General features: G+C 40.8%; 1 protein-coding gene across 1 annotated transcript in view; it reads right to left on the minus strand.

Annotated features, from left to right (window-relative positions):
• Positions 1 to 21,448, minus strand: part of DRD3 (dopamine receptor D3) — a 1,635,526-nt gene that overhangs the window by 1,217,239 nt on the left and 396,839 nt on the right. The window lies entirely within an intron of this gene.

The raw sequence follows: 21,448 nt of genomic DNA on the forward strand, positions 1-21,448 counted from the left end.
TTCTTTTGGTCATATAGCTGCCATAGTCATTACTGGTTGGGAGGCAGAAAAAACAGTAACATCTTATACAATTATTTACACTCATTTAAAAGCTGTGTAGGCAGTGTAGTAACAGTCATAGCTATGGCTGCAGACCTGCTAAGAGTGCATACCTGTAGCCCCAGAGAGTGGTCTGTCTACGCAGTGTAGTAACAGTTATAGGTATGGCTGCAGACCTGCTAAGAGTGAATACCTGTAGCCCCAGAGAGTGGTCTGTCTACGCAGTGTAGTAACAGTTATAGGTATGGCTGCAGACCTGCTAAGAGTGCATACCTGTAGCCCCGAAGAGTGGTCTGTCTACGCAGTGTAGTAACAGTCATAGGTATGGCTGCAGACCTGCTAAGAGTGCATACCTGTAGCCCCGGAGAGTGGTCTGTCTACGCAGTGTAGTAACAGTCATAGGTATGGCTGCAGACCTGCTAAGAGTGCATACCTGTAGCCCCGGAGAGTGGTCTGTCTACGCAGTGTAGTAACAGTCATAGGTATGGCTGCAGACCTGCTAAGAGTGCATACCTGTAGCCCCGGAGAGCGGGAGTAGTGAGAAGAGGAGTTATTTTGGCCTGGGCGTAACCAGCAGATAGAGGGGTGTTGTCTAAGAGATTTTTTAAAGAGAGCAGGGTATGAGATGGAGGTTATTGAGTTTGGGAGGTTATTCCAAAGTTTGGAGGTAGTGAAGGAGTAAAGCATTTGGCCAGCTGGAAGTTGAGGTTTATTGACTTTAAGTAGAATTTTGTTTTCAGATCTAAGTTGTCTGTTTGGATGGTACAGAGTTAATATAAAGGAGAGAGCTGGACAAGCTGTTGGTTTATATATTATTTTATGTGCAGTAATTAAGTGGAGGTAGTTGAGATAGAGTGGAAGTTCAAGCCAGTTTAGTTGTTGCAGTGAGGAACAGTGATGTGATGAGGATTTAGCATTTGTTGCAAATCTACATATTTTATTGTAGCATATATCAAGTTTGTTTTTTAGTGAAGAGTGTATATTAATGAGGATGGCAGCACCGTATAGGAGGGATGGAAGTAGGAAGGCAGAGGCTAGTGTTCTTTTGGCATTGTTATTTAGGTAATAGCTATATCTGTAGAGGGTACCTAGTTTCTGGTGTGTCTTTTTGATGTTATTGAGTATGTGAGGTTCAAAAGTTAGGGTTTCATCAATAGTAACTCCTAACAGTTTAGTACTGGCGACAACTTCTATGGAGGTATTATTTTGGGAGAGAATAGAGAATTCAGCCCTGTTCAGGGGTGGTTTTTTTTGGGAGTGAATAGAATCACTTGGTCTTGTTTGGGTTGAAAGCGATGTGATTATTTGACATCCATTTTTCGGTGGATGTGAAGGCATTTTGGGTTAGTAGTTGAAGCTCAGAAGGGGTTTTTGCAGTGCAGATAATTGTTGAATCATCTGCATTTTGTATTATGTCAGCCTGTCTTAGTGACTCATGGAAATTGTTGATGAATAAGTTGAATAGTAGGGGGCCCAATATTGAGCCTTGGGGGACACCTGTGGAGATTTTTAAGAAGGTGGAAGAGGATTGCTGCCATTTGGTTGATTGGTATCTGTCAGAAAGGTAGCTAGAGAACCAATTTAAGGTTGGGGGTGAGACACCTAGGTTATTAAGTTTAGAGAGTAAAATGGGGTGAGAAATTGTATCAAATGCCTTTGAAAGGTCGAGGAAGAGTGAGGAGATGATCAGACCTGAATTGCATGCTCGATTTACTGTATCCAAAAAGGAGATGAGGGCTGTATTTGTGCTATGGCCTGGTCTACAGCCATGTTGGGTAGGGGTGAGTAGTTGGGTGTTGATTAAGTAGTTGATTAGTTGGGTGTGGACACATTTTTCAACTATTTTAGAGATAGGGGAGAGAATGGCTATTCGCCAGAAGTTTGAGATGTCGGAATTTTTGCCACCTTTGTGCAGGGGCAGAATGTAAGCTTTTGATATTGGGTGCATAAGACTCTTGGCTTGATCTATTGATTAGTATACTACTGGGGTATGCTATGGAATCAACAGTTATTTTTAGGAATTCAGGAGGTAGGTTGTCAAGAGCACAGGAGCAGGGTTTGAGTTTATGAAGCAGCTTCTTTATGGTGCGTGTGGGTATGGGACTGAAAGAAAAAGATGGTGGTGGGGATGGTTTAGAATAAGTAGTATATTGGTCTGGTGAGTTTAGGTTTGAAGAGGGGAAAGTAGTGGTCAGCTTCACAATGGTTTCAAAATATCTGTTGAAACAAGAGGCTATATCTGAGGGGGTTTTATCAGGGTATGGGCAGGGATCTCCTCTCCGGTCCAGCTGGTGAATCTGGGAATCTTGAGGCAATGTTATAACTGCCTCATGTACACAGACAACCCTCTCCTCCTCCCACATAACACAAATACTTGCGAGAGATGCAGCTATTTAGCCAAACTGGAGGCTGAGCTCTCTCAACTCAGGACTGGCAAGACCAGACAGGAGGAGAAGGCAACTACACACACCACAAAACCAGCCTCACATAATGCTACCACATCACTGAATCAAACACATAAACACACAAAGACATACTCGGAGGCTCTGAGTAAAAATTTACCTAAACAGCAGAGGCCTCCAAAGCAGACACCCAAACAACTGCTACCTCAAGACACCCCACAAGCAACACATAAACCACAAAATCAGTGTGCAAAGCAGTCACAGCCCTTAAGGCCAAATACAACACCAAACATACTTGTCATAGGTGACTCCATAGTCAGACACACTGACGTCCCACTCACCAGGCAGAACAAGGAGAGGGTCACAGTAAGCTGCCTATCAGGCGCTAGAATCCGCCACATAACACAAGCACTCGGGTCACTCCACGGCAAGTACAAATATGACACAGTCATTGTCCATGCTGGTGTGAACGACCTGAGACGTACCTCCCTGGACTACATGAAAAGAGACATAGAGGAGCTCTCTGATTATGTAGCCCAGGCAGGTATGACCCTGACCCTGAGCAGTATCCTTCCTTCACCAAGAATGATGCCACAATATAGAGACAAGATGATCAGCTTTAACAATTGGCTTAATGTCTGGTGTCATTCAAAGGGGATCCAGTGTCTGTCTGCCTGGGATGACATGCTTGACAAGCCACGCTGCTTCGCAAGGGACAGCTTGCACCTGTCACCCCTGGGATTCTGGATATTGACTAAGGCTCTTGCCACCCCCATAGTGCCTTTTTTAGGCAGGGCTCAAATTCTAAACCTACCACCCTAGAAAACAAAAATGGGAAGAAACTGAGGGTAATGCTGCTCAATGCCAGAGGTCTAAATCTCAAAATGCATGCACTCGAGGCCCTTCTCAGTATGGAGAACATCAATGTCTGTGCTGTAACTGAAACCTGGTTCAAGGCTCCTGAGAGCACCCCGGCACTATTAGGTTTTACCTCATATCATGCGTTCCGGCCCCAAAACCTGGACCACACCACAAAAAGAGGGGGTGTATCCATAGTCATAAAGGAAACCCACACCTCCAGGTTGGTGGCAACGCACGAAGCTTTGGAAACCATCCAGGTGCAACTAACCATAGGCAAAACTGCTCTACAAATTGTAGCATGCTACAGGCCACCTTCTCAAACTCAGGAACCCCACACAGCCTTCCTGAAGACACTGGAGGGTATAACTGTATCTCCAAACATCATCATATTGGGTGACTTCAACTACCCAAATATAGACTGGGAACATTACTCAAGCCCTAACTTTCTAGCCCAATGGTTCCTGGAGTTCATAAATTCAAATGCCATGGAACAGCTAGTCACTGTTCCCATGAGAGGAGAAAATATACTAGATCTCATTATCACAAACATGGGGACAAAATGCTCCACACCGGAAGTATATCCCTCATTGGTGAGATCTGATCATAAACTAATCTCACTGGAAATCCACATCCCGCCCCCACCCCAAACAAAAAAGACCACAGTGAAGAACTTCTCTAAAGCAAACTTCACACTACTCAAGACTGGTGTAGTATCCTTCAAGGCCCCTGAGCCAGTGGAAACCACAACCCAAGCTGCGGAAGTCCTTACAAATGCCTTCTATGAACACCTCCAGGACTGCATGTATCAGGCAATCCCAAAGAAAACCAAGACTCTTTCCACAAAGGGCAAACATCCAGTCTGGTGGACCCCAGCCATTAACAAACTTTACAATAAGAGGAGAAAGCTATTACATGATAGAACAAAATCCATAAAAGGGAAGTCACCCTGATCATTATTAGTAAAAAAATACGAGCACTCATAAAATCAACTAAGGCCAATTTTGAGAGAAAAATTGCCATGGATTCAAAGGACAATCATAAGGCCTTTTTCAGCTATGTTAGGAACCTGGGTGGAAACTCCCAGATATGCTCAGAATTAGTCCAAAATGATACAAAAATCACTGAACCCACAGACATTGCCAACATACTGGCAGACAGGTTCAGTGCAAACTTCACTCCCCTCTCCCCCCTAAAGGAGAGATAACTATCCCAGCGGAGTGTAGCCTCCCAGACATCTCAAATGCGCAGGTGAAAGCTGCTCTCTCTAAAGCTAAAAACACAGCATCAATGGGACCGGATGGTGTCCCCAGCTGTGTGCTACACGAGCTAAATGAGGAATTAAACCAGCACATAAGGTAGCTGTTTAATCTCAGCCTTACCACAGGATACGTGCCCAAGGAGTGGCATACGGCAACTGTGGTCCCACTCCACAAAGGTGGTGCCTCTATGGACCCTGGTAATTACCGCCCCATAAGCTTAACAAGTCTAGTCTGCAAAGCTATGGAGAGGATCATAATGGAGCTCATAAACAAAGATATAGGGGACTTGCAGACATTGGACCCGACCCAGTTTGGCTTCGTCAAAGGCAGATCATGCCTTTTGAACTTGGTCGACTTCTTTGAAACAGTCACCAAGGCCATTGATGAGGGAAAGGCAGTCCATACAGCCTACCTTAACCTTGCAAAGGCTTTCGACACAATACCCCACTCGGGTATTGTAGAAAAACTTACCAGCTTAAATGTAAACCCATATGTCACAAGATGGGTTGCAAACTGGCTTAAGGACAGAACCCACAGGGTTAGAGTTGCTGGCGCTATGTCAGACTCCAAGCCAGTCACAAGTGGTGTCCCACAGGGCTCGGTCCTTGGCCCCCTATTGTTCGGCATCTACTTCTCAGAAGTACAGGCCAACATGGGAGGACTTTGGCTGACAAAGTTTGCAGATGACTGCAAACTGGGCGCCATAGTGGAAAGTGCATCGGACATGGATATCCTTCAGAAGGGACTCACGGAAACAGATAGCTGGTGCCAGAGCCATGGCCTGAAGTTAAACACCAAAAAATGTATAGTCATACCCTTCGGGAAAAACAAGGTAACCCCAAGCTACCATATAGGTGGCAATCCACTAAGCACAGAAGAGGTTATCAGGGACCTGGGCACCCAGGTTGACAGTGGCCTTTCTTTTGACACTCACGTTGCTAAAGTGGTTAGAAAGACCTTCTACATTGCCCACCTGATCATGAAGGGATTCACATCCAGATCTAGTGAGGTCATTGTTCCCTGTACTCTTCACTTATCAGACCAATGATCGAGTACAATGCCCCATTTGGGATGTATCTCACCCGACATCTGCAGCAATTGGAAAGACCCCAAAAGTTCCTCACCAAAAGGATAAAGGGACTCCAAAATCTGTCATATGCTGCCATATTGAAGAAACTCCAGCTCTATTCTGTCGCATACCGTCTGCTCAGAGGTGACATGTGCCTGACATACAAGGCCATGTCCAACCCGGAATTAATGGACATGCTCCACCTCAAAAAATCCAAATCCACCAAAACCACTAGAGCAAGCGACTTAAACCTTAGCACGGATATAAATAGGACGTGCTGGAGGGATAGATTTATCACTCAGAGACTCCCTATGCTGTGGAATAAAATCCCGGTCCATGTGAGGCAGAGCACCTTGCTGGCTCTGTTCAAGAGAAATCTTGACCTGTGGATGGGAGATCGTAGGTTTACCCCGGAAATCATCTCTGTGTCACTGCTGGACAGAGGCACAACAAACTAATGGGCACAGTATTTTTTCATATAAGGGGGGGCGTAAGCCACAAAACTTTGGACTAGGCTTATAAATGCCTTAGGGCAGATAGCCTAGTATAAACCTATGAACCTATGAACCTATGATTGGAGTTAGACCCTGGGTGAATAAGGGAATTTATTGTTCCGCAGACTTTTTGAGGGTTTAGTCTATGCTGGTTTTGTAGCTTATGGTAACAGTCTTTTTTATCTTTAATAACCTGTATTTTGGCTTGATTACGTAGTTGTTTGTATTGTACCAGGTCATCTGGGTTTTTGTGTTTTTGCCATGTTCTCCAAGCTTTAACTCTAGAGAACATGGTTTGCTTTGTGAGTTTTGTGGGTTGTGTGGTTAGTCGTGACTCTCTTTATTCCGGGTGGTGCTACCTCATCTAGGATTTTGAGAAATGTTGAATTGAATAATTCAACTGCTTCATGTAGGGGAATGTTATGTATGTCCAGTTAGTATGATATAAGATTTCATTTAGAGGTTCTGGAGAGAAATTGGACATGTCTCTTATTAGTTTTAAGCGATGATTACCGGTCATTGTAGTAGTTTTGCAGATGGCGAAGGCTGGTAGGTGGTCACTGATAGTGTTTGGTAAAGTTCCAAAAGTGGAGATTTCATTTGGGTCAGACACAAGGATCCAATCTAAGGTTGAGCCTTGTTTCATTTGATTGTTGTGCCTGGTTATATCAGAAATTAGCTTGGGTGTAGTTGTATAGGTTGATATTTGTTTGGAGGTTTTGATTGGTGATATTTGACCAATTTATATTTACATCCCCTAGTATGATAGTTTCATTTTCAATATGTTTGGATGACCAGGCTAGAATCTCTTCTAGAATGGGAATGTTATCGCCTGGGGGAATGTATAAAACTATGATGTAGAGGGTTTTGTGGTTATTTAGTTTTAATATTGTAACTAAGAGTTCAGCAGGGGAGAAATGTGGAATTGGTTTTGAGTAGGGAACTATGGTATAGCTACTTGGGTATATTAAGGCAATGCCCCCGCCCTTTTTGTGTGGTCTGTCATTTTAAATCATGAATAGTTGGGGGGGGTAGGCATTTTGTATTATTTTTGCATGGCTTCAGCCATATCTCTGTCATAGCTGTGAAATCATGTCTGTTTAGGTGTAACCATGCATGGAAGTGGGGAATTTTGTTTCTAATGCTTTGTATATTAATGGTAGTAAAGTTTAGAGATTTGGTGGGATTTGGTTGGTTTTGCATTTTGGAAAGAGGCCCTGGGTTTGGGTATATGTCACCACATTTTCTTAAGTTAGAAAGGGTGTTTTGTGTGGAGTGGTATGGCTGCCTTTTGGTTTTCTGGCAGTAATGTTTGGGATAGTTATGGTAGACTTTGTGTTGTTGGAAGATTTTTACTTTGGCTAGTAGAAATGTGTCTGTAGAAAATATGGTTGAACCTACTGAGCAATAACTAGGAAGAGTTTGTGTGTAGGTAGAAGTTGAGTGTGTAAGTTTAAGAGGTATGTGATTTGTGTCATGCAATGTTAGATGGAAGAGTAGATAGAGATAAAGATATCGTTAGAATTATTGTAATAGTGTGGAGAGGCATAGTGGTAGAGTGGGGAAAAAATAAAAGAGAGAGGGAGAAAAATTGTAGTAAAGAAAGAGGAGTAGAGATAAAGAGGTGGGGTGAAACTTTAGCAGGAGGTGTATAGCTGTTTATCTTCTTCTTCTTTCGGCTGCTCCCGTTGGGGGTCGCCACAGCAGATCAACTGTTTCCATTTCTTCCTGTCCTCTGCATCTTGCTCTGCTACACCAACCACCTGCATGTCCTCTCTCACCACATCCATAAACCTTATCTTAGGTCTCCCTCTTTTCCTGTTACCTGGCAGCTTCAACCTTAGCATCTTTTTCCCAATATACTCTGCATCCCTCCACAGCACATGTCCAAACCAATGTAATCGTGCCTCTCTGGCTTTGTCTCCAAACCTTCCAACCTGGGATGACCCTCTAATATACTTATTCCTAATCCTGTCCATCCTCGTCACACCCAGTGCAAATCTTAACATCTTCAACTCTGCCACGTCAAGCTCCGACTCCTGCCTTTTTGTCAATGCCACTGTCTCCAACCCATATAACATAGCTGGTCTCACTACCCTCTTGTAGACCTTCCCTTTCACTCTTACTGGTACTCGTCTGTCACGAATCACTCCTGATACTCTTCTCCGCCCACTCCATCCTGCCTGTACTCTCTTCTTCACCTCTCTTCCACACTCACCATTACTCTGAACTGTTGATCCCAAGTACTTAAACTCATCCACCTTCGCCACCTCTACTCTCTGCATCCTCACTATTCCTCTATCCTCCCTCTCATTCACACACATATATTCTGTCTTAGTCCTGCTGACCTTCATTCCTCTTCTCTCTAGAGCATATCTCCACCTCTCCAAGGTCTCCTCCACCTGTTCCCTACTCTCACTACAGATCACAATGTCATCTGCAAACATCATAGTCCACGGGGACTCCTGTCTGATCTCGTCTGTCAACCTGTCCATCACCATTGCAAATAAGAAAGGGCTCAAAACTGATCCTTGATGTAATCCCACCTCCACCTTAAACGTATCCATCACTCCCACCACAGACCTCACCGCAGTCACACTACCCTCGTACACATCCTGTACCGCTCTTACATACTTCTCTGACACTCCCGACTTCCTCATACAATACCACAACTCCTCTCTAGGCACTCTGTCATATGCTTTCTCTAAATCCACAAAGACACAATGCAACTCCTTTTGACCTTCTCTGTACTTCTCCATCAACACTCTCAGAGCAAACATCGCATCTGTAGTGCTCTTTCCTGGCATGAAACCATACTGCTGATCACTAATCATCACCTCCCTTCTTAACCTGGCTTCCACAACTCTTTCCCATAACTTCATGCTGTGACTGATCAGTTTAATCTCTCTGTAGTTACTACAGCTCTGCACATCACCCTTATTCTTAAAAATCAGTAACAAAACACTTTTTCTCCATTCCTCAGGCATCCTCTCACTTTCCAAGATTTCATTAAACAATCTAGTTAAAAACTCCACTGCCATTTCACCTAAACACCTCCATGCTTCCACAAGTATGTCATCTGGACCAACAGCCTTTCCGTTCTTCATCCTCTTCATAGCTATCCTTACTTCCTCCGTGCTAATCCACTGCACTTCATGATTCACTATCTGCACATCATCCAACCTTCTCTCCCTCTCATTCTCTTCATTCATCAACCCCTCAAAGTACTCTTTCCATCTGCTCAACACACTCTCCTCGCTTGTGAGTACATTTCCCTCATTATCCTTTATCACCTTTACCTGCTGCACATCTTTACTAGCTTGGTCTCTCTGTCTAGCCAATCGGTACAGGTCCTTTTCTCCCTCCTTAGTGTCCAACCTTTTATACAACTCTTCATACGCCTTATCCTTAGCCTTCGCCACCTCTCTCTTTGCCATGCACCTCATCTCCTTATACTCTTGTCTACTTTCTTCATCTCTTTGACAATCCCACTTCTTCTTCGCCAACCTCTTTCTCTGTATTCTCTCCTGTACTTCTTCATTCCACCACCAGGTCTCCTTGTCCTCTTTCCAGATGTCACACCAAGCACCTTTCTAGCCATCTCTCTTACTAGCTCTGCTGTAGTTACCCATCTATTCGGTAACTCTTCACTGCCACCCAGTGCCTGTCTTAACTCTTCTCTGAACATCACCTCACAATTACACTTTTTCAATTTCCACCATTTGATCATTGGTGGTGCTCTCACACTCATCTTCATCTTCTTGATCACCAATGTCATCCTACAAACCACCATCCTATGCTGCCTAACTACACTTTCCCCTGCCACCACTTTACAGTCTTCAATCCCCTTCAGACTGGGCCCTTCTACATAAGATATAATCCACCTCTGTGCATCTTCCTCCACTCTTGTATGTCACCCTATGCTCCTCCCTCTTGTTAAAATACGTATTCATCACAGCCATGTCCATCCTTTTCGCAAAATCCACTACCATCTGACCTTCTGCATTCCTTTGCTTAACACCATACCTACCCATCACTTCCTCATCCCCTCTGTTTCCTTCACCAACATGCCCATTGAAATCTGCTCCAATCACCAGTCTCTCACCCTTGGGTACAGTCATCACCACTTCATCCAACGCACTCAAAAATTTTACATATTTTTATAGGTGTATCGCTGTTTATGATGTATATAATTGAAGGAGAGTAGATGTAGGGATTAGTTAGAAGTTTTGCAAGGAGGTAAAGATAGGTAAAGAATTAGTAAGGTGGTATGAAGATATGCAATATGCAAAGTTGAAAAAAAAATACACTACAAAATGAAGCACTTTTAACAAATAAGTACTCCTACATATACAAGATTACAATATCAACAAATCATCCACAACATGTAGATTATAACTAAGAAATGTAAAAAAAAGGATATATATAAAATACCCTTATGTCTAAGATGTCATCACAAGACTGTACATTGAATTAACAGAAAGAAAAAATCTAAGTCCAAGCATAAAGTCCCAAAAGGGAAACAAAATCCAGGATATGTCTGGCAGACAGTACCTTGACACAGCAGTAAAGTGTCTCAAAGTTTGGACAACGTCGTCGCTTGAAGTAATCACACGCAGCAGGGATAATAATGAAGAGAAGGGACTAAATTTGCTCAACTAAACGATCCCTTAATACAACATTAGAGAATCCCAACAAAACAGAATAGCACCATCAGCTGAGGTAATCCAAGTTACAACGAAACTGTTACCAAATCATCTCCATAATAAATGGACATGAAAAGGAACTAAATTCACCCTTATAAGTAATCACTCAATATAACATGAAAAAGTTCCAGTAAGCACAGTCGTAAACTTGAATAGTCCAAAGATGTTGTAATTCACTGCCAAATAATGTCCCCAACTTATCTCCACTCAAAAGCAGCAAAGAAACGACAATAAGGTTAACACAGTCATTGACTTGAGTAGTCCAAGACGCTGTAATTCACTGCCAAATAGTGTCCTCAACTGACTTCCACTCAAGAGCAGCAGAAAAAATGACAGTAAGATTAGCCAGAATGTAGTCGCTAACCTACAAAGCCAAAATCTTGAAAAATAGCGTCATTAGAACCTCAAGGGGAATACGAAAACCACCTCATATACATCGATCGAGCCTCAGAGGAAATATAAAAGACGCATCATATCCAGAAAACGCAGCAAAGCTACCTGCTTCAGTAGACATGAGTTTCCAGGCTGATTATGCCGAAAACATCCTCATTTATGTAACACAAGCCTCAGAAGAAGTAAAAAACTCCTAATGGACAAGAGCTGCTGCAAAACTGCCTACTTCAATAACTGTAGGTTTCCAGGTTGGTTAAACCTCTTTGACATCCTTTAGTAGATTTTTTGGCCCATATGACTACATTGATTCACAACTGCTCCATTCTGCTCTAGAGCCTTCTGTGGTGGCAGTGGAACTCTGCTCAGTGTGAGGGGTACCCATTTAACTGCCAAATTATCCCTTGTCACCATACACAGAATGCATGCTATGCAGCCTTGTTCTCTTACTTTTGTATAGTCCAGGATATAGGAAATAACGGTTGAAATATCACAGCACAACAATTCCACAAGAAGTGCAGGCTCCAAACCTTTTAACTTTACCATACAGGCAGGGTAATTCTATAAGTTTATCCTTTATATAGTAATAGCTTCAGACGTTTTTTAGATTTGATGGACACCTTCCAGACTGCACTAAATTCCTTCAAATGTACCTTCTGGAGAATCCTCATCAGAAACTATCCCTACCCAAGATCAGGTAGTTAACAACTTTAACAGGTAGTGACCATGATACACACCTTGATGTAGCTGCTTCTTATTAGCTGCTTCAGAATTTAAATATTGTGCTTCCTTCTGTCTCAGTCTGACAAAGACAACCTCAAACAGTGAATATTCTCACCCCCAAAAAATGTAGCGTGCTTCAGTGCTTCCTGAGCTCCACAGTAATTCTCCCTCTACATACAGTGGATATAAAAAGTGTACACACCCCTGTTAAAATGCCAGTTTATGTGATATAAAAAAATGAAACTACAGTAAATCATTTCAAAACTGCTCCCCCTTTAATATGACCTATAACATGTGCAATTCAATTGAAAAACAAACAAACCTGTTAGGGAAAAATATATAAAAAATAAAAAACCTACAATAATCTGCTTGCATAAGTGTGCACACCCTTAAACTAATACTTTTTTAAAGTAAAATTCCTTTTAACCGCTAAAGGTGATATTAATGGCAGCAAAAACAACGTAAAATTATCCAAATATCACCACCACCACGACATGAAGTAAAACAAACCTTTTATTACAATTCCACCACTTTGAACATGAAATATCCACTAAAAATACACTTCAAGGAATCCCGTTGCATACGATAAGTGCTTTTGGCTTTGCCTTCTTCAGATTGAAAATCTTTAGGGAAACTTTTTCATTAATAAATCTCTATGGACCAATTAGATCTCTTAACTGCATCAATGCCCTCTTGTAGAGCCTATTAGCTGCTAACCAATCAAAGGGTAAGAATAGGTACACGCCTTCATTTCAACCAATCATAGGGCGCCTGCCCTTTAGAATTGGTTTTACCGGAACTACAGCGTTCAAGCCAGGTGGTCGATCTGCTCTTAAATTTATTATCCACTTGACCTAGTTTTTCTCAGTGTAGTTCCTGATGTCTCCTCTCTTCATTCCATGAAAAGTGCATTCAATCACTTTAAAATTAAAACAATGTGTTGGAAACTCTAATACGTGGCTAACCAAAGTGATTTTGGTGTCCTAAGTTCGTATATCTCTCAGATGTCTTAAAACTCTATTTTTAAAAGGTTGATCAGTTTTACCAACATAGTATACAGAACAGTGTAAGCAGGTAGTTAAATAAACTGCATGCTGTGTATTACAATTCACATTGCATGAGAATGAATACTCCAAGTCTCAATTGGGGTGTCTGATGTAATTGCTACAGGCAGCACATTTCCCACATCTGAAAGTCCCTTTCTTTTTGTATAAGTTATCTCTTGGAAAACCATCTTTCAAACATAGCAGTCTCTTTAAATTCTTTTTATTCCTAAAAGTAAACCTTGTTTTTTTCTCACACTATGTCACATATTTTCTCGTCTTGTGTTAGTACTGGCCAGATTGTTTTGATTATATCAGATATTTGAGTGCAATCATCTGCGTATGTTAGAATGAAATTAAGCTCGTCATTCTTAGATGTATGTGTTCCTTTCCTTCTGTTTCCATGAGTTAGAACATTACTACTACAGTATGACTTCCCTTCATTCCTTCTTAAGTCACATGATTTTTCTAAATCCATCTATAGTGCAACCTCTCTTTATTAGATAATTCTGTAGGTTATTTTTCTCTTGTTCAAAATCTGCATCATTCTCCATAATCAGAGTAAGAAACAAAAAGCAACCCGTAGGTAAATCCACTAAAGAAAATAAGCGGAGACCAATCCTTAGCTCGAACAGGACCAAATATAATACGCCTTCCACTTGTTATAGGTTAAAAAACTTTTGTTTTATTCAGACAATCCACAAAACACGAACTTCTGTTACATAAACACACTCCTGGTTAAGCGCTTTCATCTGAGGGACTCAGATTTCATCAGAACCAACAACCATACGTATTAGCTTCCTTTTGTATAAATATTGGCGCCAAAAACATTTTGTCTATAGAACTTTCTTAAAGGTACACATCTATACTGCTTAAAAATCTTATTTGTCAAAAAAGCACAATCATTACTGCTTTTGCAAAAATGCATTACATGTAAAATGTGCAAAAAAATGCAATAAATATCACAATAATGTAATAATATGTTTAAATACTTAGTTTTAAAAAACTTCATACTATTATAAATATATACATACAAGTCCTAAAAGTACTTTAAATTAATATATATTATAAATATATCATCTATCTGAAAATATATTTTTTAAAAAGTATGCTTTAAAAATTTTGAATATGTGAAAAATACTCGATAAAAACTAAAACGTTTAAGCTTAATCAATAAATCAATAAATCATTGTACAGTAAGGAATAATGAAGCCTTAAATAAAATGAAATAAAGGGCCTGTTTATAACTTAAGCCCTGTCCAGGCTTAAAAATGGCTTAATACTAATAAAATCATTTAAACCAGGTGCAGTGGTGGCATCACAAAATTCTCCATAATGTTTTTGGTAACACGTCTAGGATGCATACTACTTTTATATAAGTAGCGATTCCTCCATACCACTTTTATATAAGTAGTCATTCCTCCATGTAGTCTTTCTATCGACAGACGTTTCTATTTCTTTCTCATAATTCAGCAAAACCTTGACATCCAAGAAATCTATGCTTATTTTAGAATGCTGTATGGTAAATTTCAGAAAAGTGGTGGCTTGATGTAAATAGTTGACAAAAAGGTGGAGTTGGTCCACACCTCCTTTCCATAGCAAAAATATGTCATCACAAAACGCCTGTAGTAAATGATGTTCTGAAACCACAGGTTATCTGACTGAAGTATTTTCTCTTTCTCCCACTTACAATGTACCAGATTAAAATAACTGTTCACACAGGGGGTCCCCATTGCTACCCCCACCGCTGCCAGTATACCTCTTTCCCATAGGCAAATATGTTTGTTTCCAAAACTAACTCAACTAGTGAGCATATTAAGTCTATATTCACATTAGTGATATTAGATCTTGTTCCTATACATTTAATAGCCTCAATTCCATAACTGTTTGGGATGGAATTAAATAAATTGCATTTATGGTAACCAGCAATGTATCTGGATGTTCCTTGACTTTGCCTGCTACTTATTTTAAGTTGCACAAGAAATTACCTGTATCCCTAAGTACTGTAGTAGCTTGAGATAGTAAAGTCTTAAGTTTGTTTCCTACAAACATTGATAAGGGTTCAATGACCCACCCCCTTCCTGCCACAATTGGGCGTAGTGGGGGATTTTTAGCATCTTTGTGAATTTTTGGTAGCCCACTAATGAATGGTATAGTTGGGCGAGGTGTATCAAAAAATGCATAAAGTTCTTGCTTCAGATGTCCTCCCATTAATAGATCCTAAAGGACATCCTTCACACCTTTCATTTTCCTTTCCATTTCTGTTTGACTTATTCTTTTATAAAAGGTAAATTATATATATATATATATATATATATATATATATATATATATATACACACACATATATTTGCACATATCCTCTATGGCTGTGTCAGTTATATAAACAGTCTTCCTGCATCTTTACATGCTACGTAGCAGCATAAGACTATTGCAGAGCTTACGTATTATGCACCCGGCAAGTAGATGCAGAGGGGTAGATGCAGGAAAACTGTTCAATTAGAGAACTGACACAGTCATGGAGGATATATATATATATATATATATATATATATATATATATATATATATGTATCACCTACCATTTTTGCAGGCGATTAAAAGTCTAAGCACTTAGTTAAATGATAATATAGCTCCTGGTACAGATGGCATTATACCAAATATATATAAAAATGTTACCCCAAAAAGTTATACATTTGTTACATAACATTTAAATTAATATGCAAGATAATAAAACAATTCCAGCTTCTTGGAATTATAAATTAAGAGCACCAATACTGAAAAATACAAGAAAATAAAAAATATACTGTATCGACTGTAGATTAGTGCAGAGGATTAAGACTCCAAACTGTAAATGATCTACTTCCTATAACAAAGGATACAGCATTTGATTCATTCCACCTCTCTTTGGCTACAGTGTTACTCTGGGAAAGACAGTCATCTTGGGTCACTCTTAAAAAGGGAAACTTGTGGCCAGTGGGCTTACCTGCTTAACAAATGTCAATCGTGTGAACCATTTCAGTGTTAAATGTTGATTACAGAATATTTATATCAGTTTTGGTAGGCAGAATGAATTAAAGTATAATAATATTATGAAATGAACATTAAAGCAGACTAGCACACACAGTGGTGCAGCAATTAGCATTGTAGTCTCACAGCAAGAGGTTCTCCGGTTCGATTCTTGGCTGGGGTAGCTTCTGAATCTCTATGTCCTCCCTTTGTTCACGTGAGTTTCCTCCAAGGGCTTTGTTTTCCTCCCACATTCTAAAGACATGCTGTAGGTGGTTTGAATACTCAAAACTGGCCTTAGGTGTGCGTGTGTGTGTGTGTGTGTGTGTGTGTGTGTGTGTGTGTGTGTGTGTGTGTGTGTGTGTGTGTGTGAAAGTTGCCCTCCAAGGAGGTTTGGCTGCCAGGCTAGCAACACAACCCCATAAAAACTGTAACCACAACTGAAATGAAGGCCTGATGTATCAAATGGCATGGAGAGGACGAGAGAGAGCACACATCACATGGATGGAATTTAAGTCTTCTCTATAAACTTTCTAATGTGAGAATTTTGCATCATGTAATCATTTGGCATTCCTCAATGCTCCCATTTCTAATTGTACTGATTTGTCCATTTTCCACTCCTATAGTGTCTATTAGCAGTAGCAAGAAATGGAATAAAACAGAGTGGAAAATCTGCTTTTTCCTTTTTTCTGAAGTTATATATTAAACATCTATAATTTATTATGAAGAGTTCAATCTATTAAAAATGAAATCTAAAAATGCCACTGAAAATGATAAATACTATCAAACTGACTAGAAAAATATATATACTGTATTAACTGTAGATTAGTGCAGAGGATTAAGACTCCAAACTGTAAATGATCTACTTCCTATAACAAAAGATACAGCATTTAGTTCATTCCACCTCTCTTTGGCTGTAGTGTTACTCTAGGCAAGACAGTCATCCTGGGTCACTCTTAACAAGTTAAACTTGTAGCCAGTGGGCTTACCTGGTTAAGAAATGTATAAAATAAAATAAATAAACAAATAACTAGCATACATAGGTTCATACTAGGCTAACTGCCCTTGCGAGCCATTGTAAGCCTAGCCAGTTATCCCTTGAGAGACTCAAACCCTGCACCTTAACCATTAGGCCACCCTCCCACATAATTTCTAATTTTTTTAGTTTTATCCATTTTAAAGCGTTTTGTCTGCTTTATATTTAACATTTAACCTTCTACTTCTTAGTTTCCTCTACTTACTTATACATATTTTAAATTTTCTTTTGCTATAGCCTAAATCAGTTCTTGTGTATGCTTAACCTTCCCACCTATATCCTCCAGTACTTTTATTTTGCATTCATTCCTCTTAACCTTTTAACTTAATAGTGGTCAAACTATTTCTCTTTTCTCTCTTAAGAAAATCTTCTAACTAAAATCATTGTTTTCATATACTCCATATACTTGTCATATAACCATCTTTCTGTTCTAAAAGATTCTTTATTATTTCTTGCCATCAAACCCTCATATTTATCTAGAATAATCCTAATTACTAAAATATTTGGTAAATGCCATAGTTTATTATGTTCCACATTTAAAGATTCTCAAGCCTTCCATCTAAACTGTTTTAACTGTTGTAGGCTACACACTCATGTGCGATAGCCATTTTAGTACTGTGCTTTAAAGTGCTTATTTTGTTGTATTTGTCCTAAACTTCTTAAAAAAAACAACCCCCCAAAAAAAAACTATATCTACACTTGTTACCCTCCTTTCTGAAGCTAGTAGAGTCCACTTTTCAAAGTTTGCTGAATCCAGGGCTGTATTGTAGTTTCTGTGTTGCCCCATGCCTTACTAGAATAGAAGGAAGTTTCTCTGTTCACCAGTGAGATTGGAGAGCTTTGAGCAGGCTATCTGTCCCTGGAGGAGTGGTTTTCAGCTCAGAATTTGTAGTTTATTGGCCATTTTGGGCTAATTTCTATCCCTTTCATCTTTCTGTTATAAAAACTGCATTTGCGCAGTTTTGCGCACTGCACAGCGCCGGTTAGCTAGGGTTAACTATCCCTGGCTCCACAAAGTCTGCTCTTCAGTTTTTCCCTTATAACTAGTCAGTCTTTCAGCCAAAGCACTCAGACCCGGGTCTATATTAGAACACCGAAGTTTCAAAACTTCAAGTGTTCTAATATCGAACCCTAGTCATCAAAATTTTAAAACATCGAACATACAGAACAGTGAATTTTTTCCTAGGGAAAAAACTCGCTGCTCCAAAACACATACACACAACACAAGCATACCAAACAAACAGCAATCCACACACATACACCTAAACTCTTACACCTATCCCTGCACTAAACTATACATACACCACTAACTATCCACTTACCTTAACCCAAACCCTAACCCTAAGGTCCGTCACTATCACACAGTCACCTCACCCGCACGCTAACCTTAACTCACATACCACGCCCTAACCCTCACGTCCACACAATTGCACACTTACCTGACCTGTGCCCTAACCCTAACTCACCTAACCTGCCCTAATCCTCATGTCCACACAATCGCACACTTACCTGAACCTGACCTGTAACTTTCCACCACATCGCTGAAAATACCGAAGCAACAGAAACGGACAACCAAATTCTTTCCCTAGGAAAAAATTCGGTTTTCTGTTTCTTCGATATTTTCAGCTGAAAACGGGTTGATATTAGAACACATGAAATTTTGAAACTTCGGTGTTCTAATATAGACCCCTAGACCCACATCTTCTACCCCAGAACTTGTTCTAAATCTGCTGTAGCATTAAATAACCCCCAGCACTCAACCCCCAAACAGTCTTTACTACTTACCCACTTAATAAAAGAAAACAGTTTTTACTACTTATTCAGGCATGTCCAAGGGACAGCTCACGGTGTACTCTCCAGCCTACCTGATGAACCTGGGCATCTTGCGGCAATGTTACAACAGCCTCATGTACACCAACCAACCCTTTCCTCCTACCACCAAACACTAATACCTACAAGAGATGCACTTATACAGCCAATTTAGAGGCAAAGCTCTCTCCAACCAAGACTGGAACAGACAGTCAAGAGGGGAAGGTAATAACACACAGCACCCTACTCACTTCACATAGACCTACTAAACCAACACCTCCAAAACCCACACATAGAAACACCAAGACATATATGGAGGGTCTGAATAAAAATTGAAATCTGCCTAGACAACAGAGACCTCCGAAAAAAACACAAAAGGAACCTCCTCCTACCAACACATCCCAGACAACACATAGCCCACAAACTCAGTGTGCCACACAACCACAGCACATAAGGCAAAACAACATACCCAACACAGTCATAGGTGACTCTATAGTCAGGCACACTGACATCCCACTCACCAAGCTGGACAAAGAGAAGGTTACTGTCAGCTGCTTGTTGGGTGCCAGAATCCGCCACATAACGTATGCACTCAGGTCACTACAAAGCAAGTACAAATATGACTCTGTCATTGTCCATGTTGGTGTGAATGACCTGAGATGTACCTCCCTGGACTACATGCAAAGAGACATGGAAGAGCTCTCCAATCTTGTAGCCCAGGCAAGTATGACCCTAGCCCTGAGTAGCATCCTGCCTTCACCAAGAATGATACCTCAGTATAAGGATAAAATGATCAACTTCAATAATTGGCTAAACTTCTGGTGTCATTCAAAGGGGATCCAATATCTGTCTGCTTGGGATGACATGCTTGACAGGCCACGATGCTTTGCCAAAGATTGCCTGCACCTGTCACCCCTGGAATTCCAGATATTGGCCAAGGCTCTTGCCGCCCCCATAGTGCTTTTTTTAGGCAAAGCTCAAAAGACAAACCCACCACCGTAAAAACTACAAGTGACAAAAAACTGAGGGTAATGCTGCTCAATGCTAGGAGTCTAAACCTCAAAATGCACTCACTCGAAGCACTCCTCAAAATGGAGAACATCTGATATCTGTGCAGTGACTGAGACCTGGTTTAAGGCTCCAAAGAGCACCTCAGCACTACCAGGCTATAATTCATACCACATGTTTCGGCCAGAAAACCCGGACCAAAACACTAAGGGCGGAGGTGTGTCCATATTCATCAAGGATATCCACACTTCCAGGCTAGTTGCACAACACAATGCCTCTGAAATAATCCAAGTGCAACTAACCCTGGGCAAAAATTAATTCCAAATTGTAGCTTGTTATAGATCCCCCACCATGACCCAGGACCCACACTCCTCATTCCTCATTCCTGGAAACATTGGAAAAAATGAGCATCTAACCAAATACCCTAATAATGGCGATTTCAATTACCCTAACATAAACTGGGAAAACTACTCTTGTACTAATCCCCTTGCTCAAAGATTCCTGGAATTTATAAACTCTAATGCCCTGGATCAACTTATCAACACCCCCACCAGGGCAACAATATCCTGGACCTGGTCATTACCTACATGGATGACCGGTGCTCAACGCCCGAGATCAACTCCTCACTGGTTAGATCAGACCATAAACTAATCACCCTAGATATCCACATCCCAACACCACCCCAGCACAAGGAAACCATTGTAAAACTTCTACAAAGCGAACTTCACACTTCTCAAAACAGAGGTGGCTAACTTTGCAACTCCCCTGCAGATGGACAATACAGTCATGACTGCTGAATCCTACACAAACACACTCTACAAGCACCTGCATAAGTGCATGGCTCATGCTATCCCTAACAAAACCAAGATGCTATCCTCCAAAAAAAGAAAGCCAATCTGGTGGTCCCCTGCCATTAACAAATTCTACAACAGCAGGAAGAAACTGTTGCAAAAGAGAGTAAAAACCCAAGAATGGAGGAACTTCCTGACGAACCTCAGTAAGAAGCTAAGATCCCTCATAAAATCCTCCAAAGTGAACTTTGAAAGAAAAATTGCCACAGATTCCAAAGACAACCTCAAGGCATTCTTTAGCTATGTCAAGAATCTCCATGGCAACACCCAGATCTGCGCTGAGCTACAGCAGAATGGCACAAAATATACAGAGCCAACTGATATTGCCAACATCTTGGCAGATAGTTTCAATGCTAACTTTACTCCCCTGTCACCCCCCCCAAAGGGCTCATAACTATACCATATGATTGTAGAGCCCCATTAATCATAAAACACGCAGGTAAAAATGGCACTGTCTAAAGCCAAAAACACAGCATCCATGAGACCAAACAACGTCCCAGGATGCGTCCTAAACAAACTCTAAAATGAACTAGCCCCCCACCTAAACTCCTTGTTCAATCACAGCCTCACCACAGGCTATGTGCCCACTGAATGGCACACAGCAACTCTTATCCCACTCCACAAAGGAGGAACCACAACAGACCCCAGGATCTATCGACCTATTAGTCTGACAAGCCTGGTCTGCAAGGCCATGGAGCACATCATCATGGAACTCATAAACAAAGACATAGGTAACCTCCAAACTTTAG

Source organism: Protopterus annectens, chromosome 5.part1 (assembly GCF_019279795.1).
Source record: "Protopterus annectens isolate FY-2018-M chromosome 5.part1, PAN1.0, whole genome shotgun sequence".
In the NCBI taxonomy this organism is placed as follows: domain Eukaryota; kingdom Metazoa; phylum Chordata; order Ceratodontiformes; family Protopteridae; genus Protopterus; species Protopterus annectens.